This window comes from Somniosus microcephalus, unplaced genomic scaffold (assembly GCF_052327205.1).
Source record: "Somniosus microcephalus isolate GS21.2 unplaced genomic scaffold, FLI_Smic_1.0 unresolved_chr2, whole genome shotgun sequence".
NCBI classification, from domain to species: Eukaryota; Metazoa; Chordata; class Chondrichthyes; order Squaliformes; family Somniosidae; genus Somniosus; species Somniosus microcephalus.
In genome coordinates this window covers 59,880,865-59,902,351 of record NW_028225180.1, presented here as the reverse complement: position 1 = coordinate 59,902,351, position 21,487 = coordinate 59,880,865, and the positions used below count along the sequence as shown (strand labels likewise).

The window sequence follows — 21,487 nt, the reverse complement described above, 5'->3', positions numbered from 1 at the left end:
CACTTTTTCAAGGAGGCTTTGAGGGTATCCTTGAAGTGTTTCCTCTGCCCACCTGGTGCACTCTTGCCCTGTCGGAGCATCGAGTAGAGCGCTTGTTTTGGGAGTCTCGTATCGGGCATGCGGACAATGTGACCCGTCCATCGGAGCTGCTCAAGCATGGTCAAAGCTTTGATGCTGGGGATGTTGGCCTGAGCGAGAACACTGACGTTGGTGCACATATCCTGCCAATGGATTTGCAGAATTTAGCGGAGGCAGCGTTGGTGGTACGTCTCCAGTGCTTTGAGATGCCTGCTGTATACAGTTCATGTCTCTGAGGCATACAGCAGGGCAGGTATCACTGCTGCCCTGTAGACCATGAGCTTAGTGCCGGGTTTGAGGTCCTGGTCTTCTAACACTCTCTTCCTCAGGCGACCGAAGGCTGCACTGGCACACTGAAGGTGGTGTTGGACTCTGTAACAGTGAACATCTCACCTGCACATCTGTTCAGTGTCTGCACAAACTCATCTAATTGTCTCTCGGTCCCATTTATATTGCCCCAAATGCCCTTCCCTGGTAACTTGATCCCCTATTCTATAACCCTTTCGGTGAAATAATTTAACTCAATTCCATCTTAATCATTACTTCCTAATTGTACCTTTCTGTTAGTACCTGATTCTCTTCTCAGTGAGCCTGTTCCTGCAACAATGTTGTTAATTCCATTAAAAATCAGACAACTTCAATTATAAGACCCTGACGTCACATCAGTAAAAGAAACTAATCCCATTTCCTCGACCTTTCCTCATCGAAAATTCCTGATGACCGTAATCATATTTCATAATTCCATTCCATTCCTAGTCTATTAAATAGAGGAATGCAGGGCAGCTAGGTCCCGTGGAGTGCTCATCCTGTGCCATGTGGGATGTCCTGGACACTTCACGTAGCCTGGACGACCACGTGTGCAGGAAGTGTCACCAGCTACGGCAGGTCGAGATCCGTGTTTCAGAGCTTCAGCGCCAGCTGGAGTCACTGTGGTGCATCCGCGAGGCTCAGAGTTACATGGATAGCACATTTCTGGAGGTTGTCAGCTCACAGCTTAAGAGTGTGCCGCCAGAGAGGGAATGGGTGACCGCCAGACAGAAGAGGAGAACCAAGCAGGTAGTGCAGGAGTCCCCAGAGTGCATCTCGCTCTCCAACCAGTATTCTGTTCTGCATACGGGCGAGTGCGATGGTTCCTCTGGGGAATACAGCCAGAGTCAGGTTCACGGCACCACTGGTGGTTCAGCTGCACGGGGTGAAAGGGAAAGGAAAGAGTGGAAGACCAATAGTGGTAGGGGATTCAATAGCTGGGGGAGCAGACAGGCGTTTCTGCAGCCGTAGAAGGGACTCCAGGATGGTATGAAGAAGGGTTCAGCCCGAAACGTCAACTCAAATTTCTCTCCACGGATGTTGCCTGACCTGCTGAGTTTTTCCAGCATTTTCTGTTGTTACTCCAGGATGGTATTTGCGTCCCTAGTGCTGGGATCAAGAATGTCACTGAGCGGCTGCAGGACACTCTGAGGGGGGAGGGTGAACAGCCAGCGGTTGTTGTCCATATCGGTACTAACAACATAGGCAGAAAGAGGAATGAGGTCCTGCAGGCAGAGTTTAGGGAGCTAGGAGAGAGATTAAACGCTGGACCTCAAAGGCAGTAATCTCTGGATTACTCCCGGTGTCACAGGCTAGTGAGTACAGGAATAGGAGGATAGAACAGATGAATGCCTGGCTGGACAAATGGTGCAGGAGGGAGGGTCTTAGATTCCTGAGGCATTGGGAGCGTTTCTGGGGACTGTGGGACCTGTACAAGCCGGGCGGATTAAATTTCATGGGCACCAGCACCAGCATAAGGGAGTAGAAAGGAGGAATAATGTGCATGAAAGAGTGAGTATGCTGCATAGTACTAGTGAAGAAAGTAGTACTGGAGGCGAAAGTAAAACCATATTAAATAGGAGCAGACCAAGAAAGACTACAAAAAATTCAAAAATGGGTTTAGAATGCATGTATGTAACCGCACAAAGTGTGATGTATAAGGTTGGTGAGCTACAAGCACAATTAGCCGTCTGGCACATATATATAAATATTTGCTGATGACACCTAACTTGGGGGTGTGGCAAACAGTGAGGATGATACCAGTTGATGACAACAGAAAATAAAAAGGCTAGCAGACAAGTGGCAGATGGAATTTAAAACCGAGAAGTGTGAGGTGATGCATTTTGGCATAAGGAAAGGGAGAGGCAATATACACATGATGGCACAGTTTTAAAGAGTGTGCAGGGACAGAGGGCCCTGGGAGTTCATGTGCAAAGGTCCCTGAAGGTGGCGGGACATATTGAGAGAGTGGTTAGAAAAGCATATGGGATCTTGGGCTTCATAAATAGAGGTATTGAGTACAAAAGTGGAGAAGTTATGCTGAACCTTTATAAAGTGCTGGTTAGGCCACAACTGGAATATTGCGTCCAGTTCTGGTCACCACACTTTAGGAAGGATGTGAAGGCCCTTGAGAGGGTGCAGAGGAGATTTACCAGAATGGTTCTGGGGATGTGTGATCTTGGCTACAAGGACAGGTTGGAGAAGCTGGATTTGTTTTCAATAGAGCAAAGGAGGTTGAGGGGTGATTTGAAAGAGGTGTACAAGATTATGATGGGTTTGGATAGGCTAGGTGGGGAAAGGCTGTTCCTACTATTTGATGGTACAAGCGCTAGGGGACACCGATTTAAGGTTTTGAGCGAGAGATACAGAGGGGATGTGAGGAGAAACGTTTTTACGCAGCAAGTGGTGAGGACCTGGAACTCGCTGCTGATGGAAGTGGTGGAAGCCGATACACCCGCTGTTTTTAAAGGGAGACTGGATCGGCACTTGGGGTAAATAAACTTGCAGGGCTATGGGGATAGAGTGGGGGAATGGGACTGACTGGATTGCTCTACAGAGAGCCGACATGGATTCGATGGGCCGAATGGCCTCCAACTGTGCCGTTATGACTCTTTGACTATGATTCATCCAATCGTAGCAAGAGATTCGAATCTCCTGCACGTTTTTCTCTACCCGCTCCTGCACTGTTACCTCTGGTATCCCCCAAGGATATATCTTTGACCACCTCCTATTTATGATCTACATTCTGTCCCTTGGCGACATCATCCGAAAACAAAATGTCAGATTCCACTGAAGAGACTCAGTTCTCCCGCACCACCATCTCTCAGGCCCTGCACTGTCTCTGATGCATCACGCAACTTGTCCGACATCCAGTATTAACTGAGCAATCGCTTCCCCCCTGTTAAATATTGGGAGAACCAAAGCCATTAACTTTGATCGTGGCCACAAACTCCATACCCTAGCCACGGACTCCATCCCTCTCCCTGGCAACTGTGTGAGTCATGACCAGACTGTTTGTAACCAATGCATCCTATTAGATCCTGAGCTGACCTTTCGCTCCCATACTCTCTCCATCAACGAGACCACCTACTTCCACCCCTGTAACATTCGCTGTCTGCTCCCCTGCCTCAGCCCATCTAATGCTGAAATCCTCATGCCTTTGTTATCTCCAGTCTCAATGATTCCAACATGCTAAGGATGGCCAACCAACCACGTTCCACACTCTAAATTTGAACTTATCCAAAACTCTGCTGTACCTATCAGAACTCTCAGCAAGTCCTGTTCATCCATCACCCATGTGCTCGCTGAACTACTTTGGGTCCCGGTCTGGCAAATTTTAAAATTATCATCCTTGTTTTGCATCCCTCCATGACCTCACCCATCCCTATCTCTGCAATCTGCTCCAGGCCTACAAACCTCCGAGATCTCCGCACTCCTCAATTTTGAACATTGTGCATCCCTGATTTTCACCTCTCCACTATTGCCGGCTGTGTTCTCAGCAGCCTCGGCCCTGAACTCTAGCATTCCCTCTCCAACCCTATCCGCCTCTACATATTGCCTGTTCACCCTTAAAATTCGACCTCTTTTACCAGGCTTTTGGTCACCCGATCTAATATCTCTTTATTTGGCTCTGTGTTTCATTTTATTTGATAATGCTCCTGCTAAGCCTCTTGGGACGTTTGGACTAAGTTAAAGCGGCTATGTCAATTCAAGTTGCTGTTGTTAAGGCTCTTTTTACCTTCACAATAATATTAACATTTCCCTGTGACATGTTAACCGGAAAAGTATAGAATTCCACAAGAACTCACCCAAGACTTGATCAAATAATTGGGGATCATCAGTACATTGCTGTCGCTCTCGCCGTGCTGCATATAGAAACATAGAAGATAGGAGCAGGAGTAGGCCATTCGGCCCCTCGAGCCTGCTCCGCCATTCAATGAGATCACGGCTGATCATCCAAATTCAGTACCCTATCCCTGACTTCTCCACATATCGCTTTAGCCTTAAGAAATATATCCAACTCCTTCTTGAATATATTTAATGAATTGGCCTCCACTGCCTTCTGTGGCAGAGAATTCCACAGGTTCACCACTCTGTGGGTGAAGAAATTCCTCCTCATCTCAGTTTTAAATGGCTTACCCCTTATCCTTAGACTATGACCCCTAGTTTGGACTCCCCGGCCATCGGGAACATCCTTCCTGCATCTAGTCTGTCCAGGCCTGGCAGAATTTTATAGGTTTCGATGAGATCCCCTCTCAATCTTCTAAACTCCAGTGAGTACAAGCCCAATCTCTCCTCATACGTCATTCCTGCCATCCCAGGTATCAGCCTGGTGAATCTTCGCTGCACTCCTTTCATGGCAAGAACATCCTTCCTCAGATAAGGCGACCAAATTGCACACAATACTCAAGGTGCAGTCTCACCAAGGCCCTGTACAACTGCAGCAAGACATCCTTGTTCCTGTACTCGAACCCTCTTGCTACGAAGGCCAACATACCATTTACCTTCTTAACCACCTGCTGCACCTGCATGCCTACCTTCAGCGACTGGTGCACAAGAACACCCAGGTCTCGTTGCACTTCCCCTTCTCCCAATCTATTGCCATTCAAATAATAATCTGCCTTCCTGTTTTTGCCACCAAAGTAGATAACGTCACATTTATCAACATTATAGTACTGGAGTTTCATGACATCCTCCTCACAGCACACCCTCCCACCCAGCTTTGTGTCGTCTGCAAATTTGGAGATACTACATCCAATTCCCTCGTCCAGATCATTAATATACATTGTGACCTGCCCCTCTCCCAGTGCTGCCCAATCAGTACATTGTGAGCCTGACCCTCTCTCAGTGCTGCCCATTTCCCGATTTGCTATTTATATAAAGCTCAGCTCTGCTGGGTGTAGGTTTCAATCATTTATCCATTATAACCACTGCAGCCATGTAACCAGAATCACCTGTGGATTTATAATGAGATGTCTGCAGTACATTGTGCGACTGATAGTATTCACCATCAGAGGCAACATTTCACCTTCGCCCAGCTCGCCATGTTAGTCCCCATGTAGATTTGAAACTGCTCACAGAAATTTCCCATCAACCAAGATTCACATGACCTGTTTTGATTTTCTAACTGTCTACGATTAAAATTTCGAAATACTTCGTGTCACATTTTACTGAAAAGCAGAGCAGTATATCTGAGCCTTCTTTTCAATATAACTAACATTGAGACCACTTTCTCTCTGTTCTAATTGAAGATGTTCAACAGAAACACAAGGAAACACTTCGGGTACAAACTGAAACACTGAGAGTGAACACTATATCCTAATAAAGGAGAAGGTTAAGATTTTCCAGCTGGTTGATCGATACACTGAGCTAACGGTCATTTCTACTGTTCGAGATCGGACGCTTGTAGAACATGAACTGCTGGCAAGAGGCCGAGACCATGAAGAGTGGAGAGAGAAACATCTCCAGAGAGAACTGGAAAAAATCCGAACTGATCAGTTGTTCCAGATCTGTTTTTCCCGGAGAAAATCCAATTCTGAGAGTTCAGGGGCAGTGAGCGGAGTCCCAGGGATTGGAAAAACAACAATGGTACAAAAGATTGTTCATGACTGGGCCATTGGGAAAATATACACACACTTTCAATTTGTTTTCAGCTTTAAATTCTGGGGTTTGAACGCTATTAACTGTAGGATGAACCTGAGGAATCTGATACTGGATCTGTATCCTTACTTTGGGAATATTCTGGGAGAGCTCTGGAAGAACCCAGAGGTATTGCTGTTTATATCGATGGTTTGGATGAATTCAAGGACAGGATCGATTTTGCTGACAATCGGAGAAATACAGAACCTCAGCACATGTGCACAGATCCCGACTGCTGGTGTGAAATGTCTGACATTGTGTACAGTTTAATACAGCACAAGCTGCTCCCAGGATGTTCAGTGCTAGTGACCAGCCGCCCCACTGCATTACATTTATTGGAAAAGGCTGAGATCAGTGTCTGGGCTGAAATCCTGGGATTTGTTGGTGAAGAGCGGAAGGAATATTTCAAGTTTTTTGAAGATCAGACTGTGGCAGCAGTTGTTTTCAAACACGTGGAGGAGAATGAGATCCTGTACACCATGTGCTACAACCCTTCCTACTGCTGCATCCTCGGGCTGTCACTGGGCCCCTTCTTCACACAAAGAGACGGGGAACAGCAGCGAGTTCCCAAGACCATCACCCGACTATATTCCTACTATATTTACAACATTCTGAAAAACCATGGCCGAGAGATTGAAAGCCCCCATGATGTGCTACTGAGGCTTGGTGAGATGGCCTTCGCAGCACTCTCCGATAAGAAGATTGAGTTTAGAAATGGAGATTTGATCAATTACAATCTGCAACCTTCCCAGTTCCTGTCTGGGTTCATGGTGGAACTTTTGGAGAGAGATAATTCTGCCCAGAGCGTGGTTTACACATTCCCGCACCTCACCATCCAAGTGATTGTAGCCGCACTCTCTCAATTCCTGACTCCAGATCCCGGGGACATCCTGAAACTCCTCAGAGAATCCCACAGCAAGGAAGATGGGCGATTTGAGATATTTCTCAGTTTTGTTGCTGGTCTCTCCTCTCCACACTCAGCTCTGCCCCTGGAGGAGTTTCTGGGTCCATTTCTTCATCAAACCACCTGCCGTGTGATTGACTGGGTGAAGGAGAAGCTTGAAGGACAGATTGGAAACACAGAGTGTGAAACTGGTAAAAGGAACCTCCTGAACACATTCCACTACCTGTTTGAGTCTCAGAATAAAGCACTGGCTCAGGCCACAGTTGGATCTGTGGAATCAGTTACATTTCGTGGATTGTCATTGACCCCGATTGACTGTGCAGTCCTGTCTCATGTCATTGGACTCTGTGATACAATAAAACACCTCGATCTGCGGGAAAGCTACATTCAGTGTGAGGATCTCCAGCGGCTGGGACCCGCACTGCACAAATGCCGAGAGTTGAGGTAACTGTTTATTTGTCTCTCAATGTTGGGTGAATTGTAGAATAGTCACAGATTGTGCTTTTTTCCCGTAATGAAGGTAAACAAGCAGTTCAGTTAAACCAGAGAGAAGCAGGTTCAACCCAAATATGACCAATAATAAGAGGATCGGTCAGTAATTCCCTAAGGACTGGAGAAACTAAAATGGATCCTTGTGAACAAGTAAGGACTTTACAGTCTTTATCGGATCAGCAAATATAGGTCACTGAGAATCTGATAATTTAATTACAATAAACCATATTTAATAAGATTGGACAGTGGAATTTAAAAATAAAATATAATCCGGCAATAAAGATAAAGTTAATTCAAAATATTTTAACTGGAAACAGGACAGAAACCCGAGTTTAAATCACTAACAGTTAGATATTTACTCCAATACTGTGCAGGGTGTGTCTTGTCTCTGGGAAGGTTTCCTAGATTGGGAATATTGGGGAATCTGGAATTCTTTCAGCTGTAAATGTTTAGAATTATTCACATCCTGAATATTGAGTAAAGATTGATATTCAGGATCTTAAATCTGACGGTAAAAAGGTTGCAATCTAACGTGTTGTGGGGAATTAGCCCCGGGGTGCAGACACACACCGGGGATCATACGGGCCTCGCACACAGCGGGCGGCTCCTGGGTAAACCTGGGGCAGTGAACACAGGAATTCTCCATTATCTGCCCCGTGTGTGTGAGGCCCCGTTCGGGGAGGGAACTTTCGATATTCCCCCAAAAATGTCGGGCTAGCTACACCTGAAATAAATGTAGAGCCAGTTTAATGGGAATAAAGTGAGAGACTTCCGTCCCCTATAAACTAGGGACTCAGGGACATTTAAAATTGTAACGGGACAGAATAAACTCTCCTTGATACATAAAATCCTGGGGGATGGATTTTACGGCAGCAGTTAGCACCGTTCCACAATATAACTCCCCCCGAGATATTATACAGATTAATATAATGCACAGAGTATAAAATACAAGGAATCACCGCTTTATCATTTAATTCTGGGAAAATTGCCCCATTCCCGTACAATCTGGGATTTAAGGGGGCAGCAGAAATTAGACAAGTTTCTCCAAACATAACACGGCCGATCACTGAGTTCCAGGAGGGTAATTCTGATCATCAGGGAATGAGACCGGACTGAGGGACATTTAAATGCTTCACACAGACAGCACATTATTTAATAAATGCATTTACTAACAGTCACTGAATATATGGGGAGTTGGACAGAGTGAGATTAATTCGCAGTGACAGGTTCGGGGGGAACTTTGCGGGGGAGTCAGCGGGCGCGATTGGTGGCAGGTCGGGTTGGAAACTGGATTTTTTCCCCAGCGGGTCGCGACCCCACTGTCAGCATGCCGCCACTAGCCTTTCCCAAATGACGGATCTGTCAGCTCTGAGCAGACCCGACATGCAGCGACGGTGGAGCCAATTCAGGTCATTATGACCCAAAGCATTAACAGCTATTTTCAGCTCACCTTCAGAGTTTGCCAGGTCACTCACGGGTTCACGCTGCTCGGGGATCACGTCACGTAAGCAGGGCAGGAGTTGAATGGCCATAGATTCAACTCATTACTTGACAGCTGGAAATAAGAACATAAGAAATAGGAGGAGGAGGAGGCCATTTGGTCCTTCGAGCCTGCTCCACGATTCAACAAGGTCATGGCTGATCATCTTCCTCCTCTCCACTTTCCTGAACTATTCCCATATCCCTTGATGCCCTTAATATTCAAAATCTATCGATCTCTGCCTTGATGACTAAAAAAAAGAGATGAATTATGAGAGTAAACTGGCAAGAAATATTAAAACAGATAGTAAGAGCTTTTAAAGGTATACAGGCGGAGAGTAGCTAAAGTAAACACTGGTCCCTTAGAGGATGAGACTGGGGAATTTATAATGGGGAACGGGGAAATGGCAGAGACTCTGAACAAATATTTTGTATCTGTCTTCACGGTAGAAGACACTTACAACATCTCAATAATGGATAATCAAGGGGCCACAGGGAGGGGGGAACTAAAGACAATCACTAAGGAAAAAGTACTTGGTAAAATAATGGGACTAAAAGACAAGTCCCCTGGACCAGATGGCCTGCATCCCAGGGTCTTAAAATATGTGGCTGCAGACATAGTGGATGCATTGGTTGCAATATACCAACATTCCCTGGAATCTGCAGAGGTCTCAGCGGATTGGAAAACCGCAAATGTAACACTGCTATTTAAGAAAGGAGGGAGACAGAAAGCAGGAAACTATAGACCAGTTAGCCTAGCATCTGTCGTTGGGAAAATGCTGAAATCCTTCATTAAGGAAGCAGTAGCAGGGCATTTGGAAAATCATAATGCAGTCAAGCAGAGTCAGCAAGGTTTTATGAAAGGGAAATCATGTTTAACAAAATTGCTGAAGTTGTTTAAGAATGTAACGAGCAGGGTGGACAAAGATGAGCCAATGGATGTGATGTATTTAGATTGCCAGAAGGCATTCGATAAGATGCCACATAAAACTTTACTGCATACGATAAGAGCTCATGGAGTTGGGGGTAATATATTAGCATGGATAGAAAATTGGCTAATTAACAGAAAGCAGAGAGCCGGGATTAATGGATAATTTTCCGCTTGGCAAATGGTAACTTGTGGGGTGCCACAGGGATCAGTGCTGGGGCCTCAACTACTTACAATCTACATTAATGACTTCGATGAAGGGACTGAGTGTAATGTAGCCAATTTTGTGGATGATACAAGGATGGTTGATAAGCAAGTTGTGCAGAAGACTCCAGGAATCTGCAAAGGGATATATACAGACTAATTAAGTGGGCAAACATTTGGCAGATAGAGTATAATGTGGGAAATTGCAAAGTTATCCAATTTGGCAGAAAAAATTAAAAAGCAAATTATTACTTAATTGGAGAGAGATTACATAATGCTGCAGTTCAGAGGGACCTCGGGTTCCTAGTGCATGAAACACAAAAACTTAGCATGCAGGTATAAAAGTAATCAAAAAGGCAAATGGAATGTTGGCCTTTATTGCAAGAGGGTTGGAGTATAAAAGCAGGGAAGTCCTGCTACAGCTGTACAGGGTATTGGTGAGACCTCGCCTTGAGTACTGCGTACAGTTTTGATCTCCTTATTTAAGGAAGGATATACTTGCATTGGAGGCAGTTCAGAGACGATTCACTAGGTTAATTCCAGCGAGAGGGGGTTGATTTATGAAGAAAGGTTGAGCAGGTTGGGCCTATACTTATTGGAATTTAGAAGAATGCGAGGTGATCTTATTGGAAATATATAAGATCCTGAGGGGGCTGGACAAGGTAGATGCAGAGAGGATGTTTCTCCTCGTGGGGAAATCTAGATCTAGGGGGCATCGTTTCAGAATAAAGGGTCGCCCTTTTATAAATGAGATGAGGAGGAATTTCTTTTCTCAGGGTCGTAAATTTGTGGAATTCTCTGCCCCAGAGAGCCGTGGGGGCTGGGTCATTAAATACATTTAAGGTGGAGATAGACAGATTTTTGCAAGACAAGGGACTGAAGAGTTATGGGGAGCGGGCAGGGAAGTGGGTTTGAGCACAAGATCAGCCATGATCGTATTGAATGGCAGAGCAGGCTCGAGGGGCCAAGTGGCCTATTCCTGCTGCTATTTCTTATGTTATGTTCTTATGTTGAATATACTCCATGCCTGAGCCTCCACAAACCTCTGGTGTAGAGAATTCCAAATTTTCACACACCTTTTTTTTTCACAGAAACCCCACAGTGCAGATAGAGGCCTTTTCGGCCCATCGAGCCTGCACCGACACATATCCCACCCTATCCCCGTAACCCCACGTATTTAATCCCCCTAGCAATAAGGGTCAATTTTATCATAGCCAATCAACCTAACCCGCACATCTTTGGACTGTGGGAGGAAACCGGAGCACCCGGAGGAAACCCACGCAAACACGGGGAGAATGTGCAAACTCCACACAGACAGTCACCCGAGGCCGGATTCGAACCCGGGTCCCTGGCGCTGTGAGGCAACAGTGCTAACCACTATGCCACCTGAGTGAAGAAATTTCTCCTCATCTCAGCACTAAATAGCCGACTGCTTATTCTGGGACTATGACACCTGGTTCTCGACTCCCCAGCCAGGGGAAACATCCTCCCTGCATCTACCCTGTCAAGCCCTGTAAGAATTTTATGTTTCAATGAGGCCAATCTTGCTCTTCTAAACTCTAGAGAATATAGGACTAGTCTACTCAATCTGTCCTGAAAGGACAATCCCCCCATCCCAGGAACCAGTCTGCTGAACCTTCGTTGTACTCCCTCTATGGCAAATATATCCTTCCTTAGGTAAGGAGACCAAAACTGTATTCCAGGTGTGGTCTCACCAGGGCCCTATACAATTGCAGTAAGACGTCTTTATTCTTATGCTCAAATCCTCTTGTCATAAAGGCCAACATACCATTTGCTTTCCTAATTGCTTGCTGTACCTGCATCAAAGCTCCCATCCCACAGCCGTTCACTTTCCAAGCTCAGAAACTGTTGCTTACTGCATCTGGAAGACAGATTGAGATTTATGCAGGCTGCAAATGTTTGGAGCAAGCACCCTATCTACTGTCACTTCATTGGAACAACATCTCTCATCATTGACAGATTGCTTCTGTCATCTCAAGTTCACCTGCCATCTGTTACATCAGAATGGGTATAGCTTATGCTGCCTCACCTTTGTTCTCAGAATCTGACAGTGATCAGCCCGAACACCATCAGTGCCAGGCACACCAGCAGCAACCTTCGCCGCACAGGGCATCAGTACCCGATCACATTGCTGCCCGAGACGCCAGGGATGGCCTCACCAGAGCAAGATTTACTTCACTTCCAAGCTTAAATTTTGTTTTTTATCGTTTCTAGGGTCTCTGTGGTGTAGCGGGAACAGTTGGTAAACGAGGGCCATTGAGTATATCATTTAATTGGTGGTATTGATTTGATTTAATTTGAATTAATTAAAGGGTAAGTCATGTCAGGACAGCCCGGCCCTGTGGTATGCACCTCCTGCGCTATGTGGGAACACAGGGACTCATCCTGTGTCCCTGGTGACTGTGTGCGGGAAGTGTATCCAGCTGCAGCTACTGGCAGACCGCATTGCAGCGCTGGAGCTGCGGATGGATGTATACTGGAGCATTGGCGAGGCTGAGGACGTCGTGGATAGCACGTTTAACCAGTTGGTCACACCGCAGGTAAAGGTTGCCCAGGCAGAAAGGGAATGGATGACCGCCAGGCAGAGTAATAGGCGCAGGCAGGTAGTACAGGAGTCCCCTGGAGTCATCCCCCTCTCAAACAGATATACTGCTTTGGATACTGTTGGGGGGGATGGCTTATCAGGGGAAGGCAGCAGCAGCCAACTTCCTGGCACCAGGGAGGAAGGAAAAAGAGGGGTAGAGCTACAGTAATCGGGGATTCTATTGTAAGGGGAATAGATAGGCGTTTCTGCAGCCGCAAACGAGACTCCAGGATGGTGTGTTGCCTCCCTGGTGCAAGGGTCAAGGATGTCTCAGAGCGGCTGCAGAACATTTTGGAAGGGGAGGGTGAACAGCCAGTTGTCGTGGTGCATATAGGTACCTACGATGTAGGTAAAAAGCAGGACGAGGTCCTAAAAGCTGAATATAGGGAGATAGGAGGTAAATTAAAAATTAGGACCTCAAAGTTAGTAATCTCAGGATTGCTACCAGTGCCACGTGCTAGTCACAGTAGACATAGAAGGATATTTCAGGTGAATACGTGGCTAGAGGAATGGTGCGAGGGGGAGGGATTCAAATTCCTGGGATATTGGAACCAGTTCTGGGGGAGGTGGGACCAGTTCAAACCGGACGGTTTGCACCTGGGCAGGGTTGGGACCGATGTCCTAGGGGGAGTGTTTGCTGGTGCTCTGGGGGAGGGTTTAAACTAAAATGGCAGGGGTTTGGGAACCTGAGCAGGGAGACAGAGAAATGGGAAACAAGGATAAAAGTAAAAGATAGGATGGAGAAAAACAAAAGTGGCAGTCAGAGAAATCAACGGTTTAAATCAAATATGGCCACAGTAAATAATAATTATAATAGGTCTAAGAGCGTTAAGAAAACAAGCCTGAAGGCTTTGTGTCTTAATGCGCGGAGCATTCGTAATAAGGTGGATGAATTAGCTGCGCAAATAGAGGTAAACGAATATGATTTGATTGGGATTACGGAAACATGGCTCCAGGGTGGCCAAGGCTGGGAACTCAACATCCAGGGGTATTCAATATTCAGGTAAGATAGGCAAAAAGGAAAGGGGGGTGAGGTAGGATTGCTGGTTAAAGAAGGGATTAACACAATTGTAAGGAAGGATATTAGCTGTGATGATGTGGAATCTGTATGGGTAGAACTGAGAAATACAAAGCGGCAGAAAACGTTAATGGGAGTGGTATATAGACCTCCAAACAGTAATGCAGAGGTTGGGAAGGCATTAAAAGGGAAGTTAGAGAAGCGTGCAATAAGGGCGCAGCAGTCATCATGGGTGACTTTAATCTACATATAGATTAGGCTAACCAAATTAGTAACAATACTGTGGAGGAGGAATTCCTGGAGTGTTTACGGGATGGTTTTCTGGACCAATATGTCGAGGAACCAACCAGAGATCAGGCCATCTTAGACTGGGTATTATGTAAGGAGAAAGGATTAATTAGCAATCATGTTGTACGAGGCCCCTTGGGTTGGAGCGATCATAGTATGATCGAATTCTTCATTAAGATGGAGAATGAAGTAGTTGACTCAGAGGCTAGGGTCCTAAATTTAAATAAAGGAAACTATGATGGTCTGAGGCGCGAGATGGGTAGGATTGATTGGGGAATGTCACTCAAAGGGTTGACAGTGGATAGATAATGGCAAACATTCAAAGACCGCATGGATGAACTACAGAATTTGTTCATCCCAGTTCGGCATAAAAATAAAACAAAAAAGGTGACTCAACCGTGGCTAACGAGGGAAATTAGGGATAGCACAAGATCCAAGGAGAGGACATATAAATTGGCCAGAAAAAGCAGTAAACCTGAGGATTGGGAGCAGTTTAGGATCCAACATAGGAGGAAAATGGCTTAATTAAGAAGGGGAAAATTGAATGTCAGCGTAAGCTTGCAGGGAACATAAAAACTGACTGTAAAAGCTTTTATAGATATGTGAAGAGAAAAAGATTGATGAAGTCAAGCGTAGGTCACTTGCAGTCAGAATCAGGGGAATTTTTAATGGGGAACAAAGAAATGGCAGACCAATTAAATACATATTTTGGTTCTGTCTTCACAAAGGAGGACACAAATAACCTGCCAGAGATGTCGGGGAACATAGGGTCTGATGAAAGGGAGGAACTGAAAGAAATCGGTATTTGTAGGGAAATGGTGTTAGGGAAATTGATGTGATTGAAGGCGGATAAATCCCCAGGGCCTGATAATCTACATCCTAGGGCACTTAAGGAAGTGGCCCTAGAAATAGTAGATGCATTGCTGATCATCTTCCAACATTTGATGAAATCTGGAACAGTACCCATGGATTGGAGGGTAGCTAATGTTACCCCACTATTCACAAAAGGTGGTAGAGAGAAAACGGGGAATTACAGACCGGTAAGCCTGACATCGGTAGTGGGGAAAATGCTAGATTCCATTATAAAAGATGTAATAGCAGAGCACTTGGAAAACAGTGACAGGATCGGACAAAGTCAACATTGAATTACCAAAGGTAAATCGTGCTTGACTAATCTACTGGAATTTTTTGAGGATGTAACTGGTAAAATAGATAAGGGAGAACCAGTGGATGTGGTGTATTTGGACTTTCAGAAGGCTTTTGATAAGGTCCCGCATGAGAGATTAGCGTGTAAAGTTAAGGCACATGGGATCGGGGGCCAGGTATTGACTTCGATAGAGGACTGGTTGGCAGACAGAAAGCAAAGAGGTGGAATAAACAGGTATTTTTCCGAGTGGCAGACAGTGACTAATGGGGTATGGCAGAGATCGGTCCTAGGACCCCAGCTATCACAATATATATTAATGATCTAGACAAGGGAACTAGATGTAATATCTCCAAATTTGCGGACGACACAAAGCTGGGTGGGAGTGTGTGCTGTGAGGAGGATGCCGAGAAACTCCAGGATGATTTGGACAGGTTGGGTGATTGGACAAAAGCATGGCAGATGCAATATAATGTGGATAAATGTGAGGTTATCCACTTTGGTGGCAAAAACAGGAAGGCAGATTATTATTTTAATGGCAATAGATTGGGAGAAGGGGAAGTGCAACGAGACCTGGGTGTTCTTGTGCACCAGTCGCTGAAGGTAAGCATGCAGGTGCAGCAGCCGGTTAAGAAGGCAAATGGTATGTTGGCCTTCGTAGCGAGAGGGTTTGAGTACAGGAACAAGGATGTCTTGCTGCAGTTGTACAGGGCCTTGGTGGGACCACATCTTGAGTATTGTGTGCAGTTTTGGTCGCCTTATCTGAGGAAGGATGTTCTTGCCATGGAAGGAGTTCATCGAAGATTCACCAGGCTGATACCTGGGATGGCAGGAATGACGTATGAGGAGAGATTGGGAAGATTGGACTTTTACTCGCTGGAGTTTAGAAGAATGAGAGGGGATCTCATTGAAACTTATAAAATTCTGACAGGACTGGACAGACTAGATGCAGGAAGGATGTTCCCGATGGTCGGGGAGTCCAGAACCAGGGGTCAGAGTCTAAAGATAAGGGGTAGGCGATTAAGGACAGAAATGAGGAGGAATTTCTTCACCCAGAGAGTGGTGAACCTGTGGAATTGTCTACCACAGGAGGCAATAGAAGCCAGTTCATTAAATATATTCAAGAAGCAGTTGGATATATTTCTTAAGGCTAAAGGGATCAAGTGGTATGGGGAGAAAGCAGGGACCGGGTACTGAAATTGGATGATCAGCCATGATCCCATTGAATGGCGGAGCAGGCTCGAGGGGCCGAATGGCCTACTCCTGCTCCTATCTTCTATGTTTCTATGCTGTACACCCTGGCTGGCACATGATGCGCCAGGTTGGCACCAACATACACCAACACCATAAAGCATCCCTACAACGCCCAGGTCATTCCTTTCACAGTCACCAGCAGTGCGGGGATACCGTTATGTCTCACCATTCACTGCAACTCACATGGCCACTTCCAAAGGTGCACATAGATGTGTCCAAAAACGGAAAGTTTTCAAAAGAATGATTTCAATGTTTGGCAGCACATTAACAGAAAATTCACATGAACATTGGCTAAAACACTTAAGTGCCTTCCCTTGTGCGTTGTTAGTTGGTATGATTGGACTAGGATGATGGTAAGTGAGTGATGGCTAATGAGATGGGGATGTGATAATGTAGATAGATAGAGAGGGATGGTTGGCGATGCAAGATAAGTTGGTGTGAGTAAGAATGTGCAGGAATAGGGTAGGGAAGGCAGAGTGATGGGGATGTGATGAGTGGTAAAGCAGAATGAGGTTGAGTGTGGCTTTGCAGTAACGTTTCATGATTTACTGAGATCATTGAAAGGTTTGCACCACTGCAGCCTGGTGCTCCTGATGACATCCTTGCTTGTGTTGAAAGGATATTTACTTGTCCAAGCCCCTTTGGGGTTATCCCGGATCAGGCGTATTTCTCAGATGTTCACTTTCAACTAAAGGTTGAGGCAGCCGAATCCTAAAGACGGTTAACTAGATCTAAAGGTCCAGTCTATCTCTCCCTAAAGGAAAGGAGCAACCCGAGAATATCACCGTTCTCCAGATGGCACTTTGAATACGTTTAGCCAGACAGTAAATTCCAGGATATTATAAGGGTCCGGAGATCTCCTTCAGAAATATATAACTCTCCACCAAAGAGTGTACAGGGATTGGGTTCGCGAGTTATTAATACAAAAGACTTGAGACTATTCTAAAAATATAGAGATTTATTGAAAAAACTGACATGCAATTCACAGTTGGTGAATCAGTCAATCGCAACGTTAACAGCTCTAAAAAGAGAAAAAATACAATCTTATTCTTAACAGAAAATCTTACTTTTAAATCTTAACTTCACTACGGTATTATAGTTCTTAATTGATGGATATCCTGAGTAGACAAGTTTATCAAGGTCGCAGTTACCTTCAATCTCATAGTACAAAAGAGTGAAGGACTACAGAGACGCCCCTGTAGTCGAGAATTGCTTTGCTCGATTAAAGTGAGTCTCATTATCTCATTCGAGACTCTTTTTCAGTTGTTTTTCATAAGGTTTCTGTTGATCCAAGTTAATTATCACCAATCATCTTTTAGCTGACCTACTGAAATTCGAACTGCTACATCATCAATAGCTATTGGGAGTTTACCATATGTGTGCAAAGGGCAGATGTACCTTACCTCATGTCATTTTCAAGAGGTTTTAATCAAGATCATTCATCCAGGGTCGACCATTGTCTTTGTTTTAATAAGGTTACCTATTCAGGGCCACCCATTCTTCTGCTTCAATAAGGTTACTTATTCAGTGTCAACAACTTGTCCTACTTCAATTCTTTCATAGCGCTTTCATAGTTAGGTTTCTAAATTTCAAAACCCAGTTTGTCATGTTTTAAATAATTTATACGGTAGAGTTCCTTATAAGGTACTCTTCAGGGTTGACCACTGTCTTATCTCAATGAGGCCAGAATTCTTTCAGAAGGTTGGATTTTCAAATCCAGCTTGTCATGTTTCTTTAAAAAAAAAGTTATATAGTGTATTTATCTAAAAAGAATATATAGTAGAGTTCCTTCACAGTGTCTTCCGATGCAATGTGCAACCAGGCTGTGTTGGTGTCCTGGGGAGTTCTCTTCCGCTCATTGGAAGTGAAGAGAACCTCCTTGCGTGCTGTCGCTCCCTCCATAAGCATATGGAGCAGTCATGGGAGAACCTGGGTGCAGCCCTGCATCTTTGTGCAGTGCTTGTCAGTGTTTGCAGCACCTCACTGCTGTAGAACACTGATAGCACAAATGTCAAACTAAATTTATTCATGGCACCTTTAAGGATACCGGCTGCTGACGCGTTGTCGAATGACGTCACCATACCCGCTTCCTCTAATTGGCCAGAAAACTCGCTGGGCGGGGTGTAACCAGCCAATCAGTGGAAAGTCTTTTCATAAAGCGGGGCCGTGACCCGGCGCCGACCCCGGCCGCATCCGTCCTGCTCAGGGAGGGAAATCGTGGGGGGAAACCGGGTTATTAATGTCCTGAAGTACTTTCAGTGATTGCTGTAATATCCCAGAGAGAAACATATATTAGATCCGGGGTTTGATTCAGTTTGTTTCTCTCTCTCTGTTTGTGTTTAGACTCGGGAACAATAACCTGGGAGATTCTGGAGTAAAACTCTTGTCTGCAGCTCTGAGGAACCCGGACTGTACAATACAGAAACTGGAGTAAGTACCAGACTCTGAGATTGTGTTTATAATAACTGGAGGTCTGACACTGAACATTATTTAACAGTATCAGTAATAGTGTTATTAATAAACACTGCATTATTAGTAGTATCAGTAATAGTGTTATTAATAAACTTTGGGGATTTACTCTGATTCCTGTTGTTTCTCTGATCCCCGGTCTACGGTCTGTCGGTCTCTCAGATTCTTATGCTGCGGATCTCGCCTCCGCTCTCAGCACAAACCGCTCACTGACGGTTCTGGACCTGGGTTTTAATAAACTGAGTGATTCTGGAGTGAAGCTGCTTCTGCAGCTCTGAGGAACCCGGACTGCAAAATACAGACACTGCAGTAAGTACAAGACTGTGTGAGATGGTGTTTATAATAACTGGATGTCTGACACTGAACATTAATAGAGTTATTAAAAAACACTGTACATTATTATTAGTATCAGTAATAGTGTTATAGATAAGCTCTGGGGAATTACCCTGATTCCTGTTATTTCTCTCTCTGATCCCCAGGCTGGATGATGTCGGTCTCACAGATTCTGGTGCAGGGGATTTCGCTCTCAATGCAAACCGGTCACTGACGGGTCTGGACCTGAGTGCGAATAAACTGGGAGATTCAGGAGTTAAACTATTGTCTGCGTCTCTGAGGAACCCGGACTGTAAAATACAGAAACTGGAGTAAGTACCAGACTGTGTGAGATTGTGTTTATAATAACTGGATGTAAAACACTGTACATTAGTAATAGTATCAGTAATAGTGTTATTAATAAACACTGGAGATTTACTCTGATTCCTGTTATTTCTCTCTCAGATCCCCAGTCTATGGGGTGTCGGTCTCACAGATTCATGTGCCGGGTATCTCGCCTCCGCTCTCAGTACAAACCGGTCACTGACGGATCTGGATCTGAGTGATAATAAACTGGGCGATTCAGGAGTGAAACTACTGTTCTTGGCTCTGAAGAACCCGGACTGTAAAATACAGGAACTGCAGTAAGTACCAGAAAGTGTGAGATTGTGTTAATAATAACTGGATGTCTGACACTACATTATTATTATCAGTAACATTGTTGTTAATAAATTCTGGGGATTTACTGATTCCTGTTATTTTTCTCTCTGATCCCCAGGCTATGGGGTGTCGGTCTCTCAGATTCTTGTGCTGAGGATCTCACCTCCGCTCTCAGTACAAACCGCTTACTGATGGGTCTGAACCTGGGATTAAACTCCTTCACAGACCGATCTGTCCCCGCTCTCCGCCACCTTATACTGACCTGCAGCAGTCTGGAGTGGATCCGGTGAGTGTTTGTGTTTATGTTTAACTTCATAAATAAAATGTAAACGGGATTCAGTCACATTATGGGTAATATTTGCCTGAATTTATTATTGAAATATTAACCCCAGTCTCACGGTTATTTACACTGTTGTTCAATCTGTTTATTTCCTGTTTAATCTTTAATCTGTTTCAGGCTGGGGGTGAATCAATTCAGTTCAACCGGAAAGAATCAGCTGGAGTCGCTGCAGGGAACAAGACGCGGACTGAGCGTGGAAGTGTAAACATTTCAATTGATGACCATCACTGGTCATTTTTGGCCGATTTTCTGCCGCTCCCCTTTAAGTGGCCCTCTAATGGTTTCCATCTCGAGTTGAGCGCGCGTCATCTCCCATTGTGTGGTCAGAGGCCCAGCCAAAGGGTCACGAGACTCAGCCACCCGGCCCCACAGCGCTGCTTCTGCAGGATATCCGGGGCTGAATGTTCCCCAATGGGGCACTGGGGAAATGCACAGACAGCAAGGGCCCAGGGTGGGGCTCAGTCTGGGCTGCAGTGGGACACTGACCATTGCACTCAGTATTCCCGAGTGACTCTCCCAGTGTGGAGTCAGACTCTGTAACAAGTGTCCCTGTGTACAGTGTGTGTCTCTCCCAGTGAGGAGTCAGACTCTGTAACAAGTGTCCCTGTGTACAGTGTAATAATTAAAAATTCAACTTTATTGTCATTGCACAAGTACATGAACAACGAAATGTGATCTTGCAAGCTCCCATGACTGGGAGAAGCAAAGCCGCTGCATCGGTGCACGCCGCCATTCCAATTTCCACCATTCCTTCTGTCCGACAATCTTCAGCCCACCGCCCGGGCCTGCTCACCAGCCGCTCCTCCCGTGGCCTTCTCACCAACCGCCCCTCCTCGGGGCTCCTTCCGTGACCTTCTGCACCTGGTCTTCTCTGATGGTCACCCCTCCAGGTACTAACCAGGCCTGGCCAGTGACCCTGTCCCTAGTCCCCGGAACAGGGAGAAGTCTGACTCTGTAACAAGTGACCCTGTGTACAGTGTGTGTCTCTCCCAGTGAGGAGTCGCACTCTGTAACAAGTGACCCTATGTACAGTGTGTGTCTCTCCCAGTGTGGAGTCGCACTCTAACAATTGTCCCTACAACCCTCCGAGATCTCTCCTCTGACCTGTTGTACATCCTCGATTTTCGTTGCTCTACGTTGGTCCCATACCTTCAGCTGCCAAGGCCCTACACTCTGGAATTATCTCCCTAAACCTGTTCCCAGCTCTACCTCTCTCTCCTCCTCCTTTTAGACGCTTCTTAAAACCGTCCTCTTTCACCGAGCTTTGGGCCATCTCTCCTAAAATCTCTGTTGCTCACTGTCAAATTTTGTTTGAAAAGTTGCCTTTTGACGTTTCATTACATTAAAGCCAGTATATAAATGGAAG

General features: G+C 45.4%; 1 pseudogene; it reads left to right on the top strand.

Annotated features, from left to right (window-relative positions):
• Nucleotides 1–20,661, top strand: part of LOC147092706 (NACHT, LRR and PYD domains-containing protein 12-like) — a 1,351,730-nt pseudogene extending 1,331,069 nt beyond the window's left edge.
• Nucleotides 20,662–21,487: the final 826 nt, after the last annotated feature.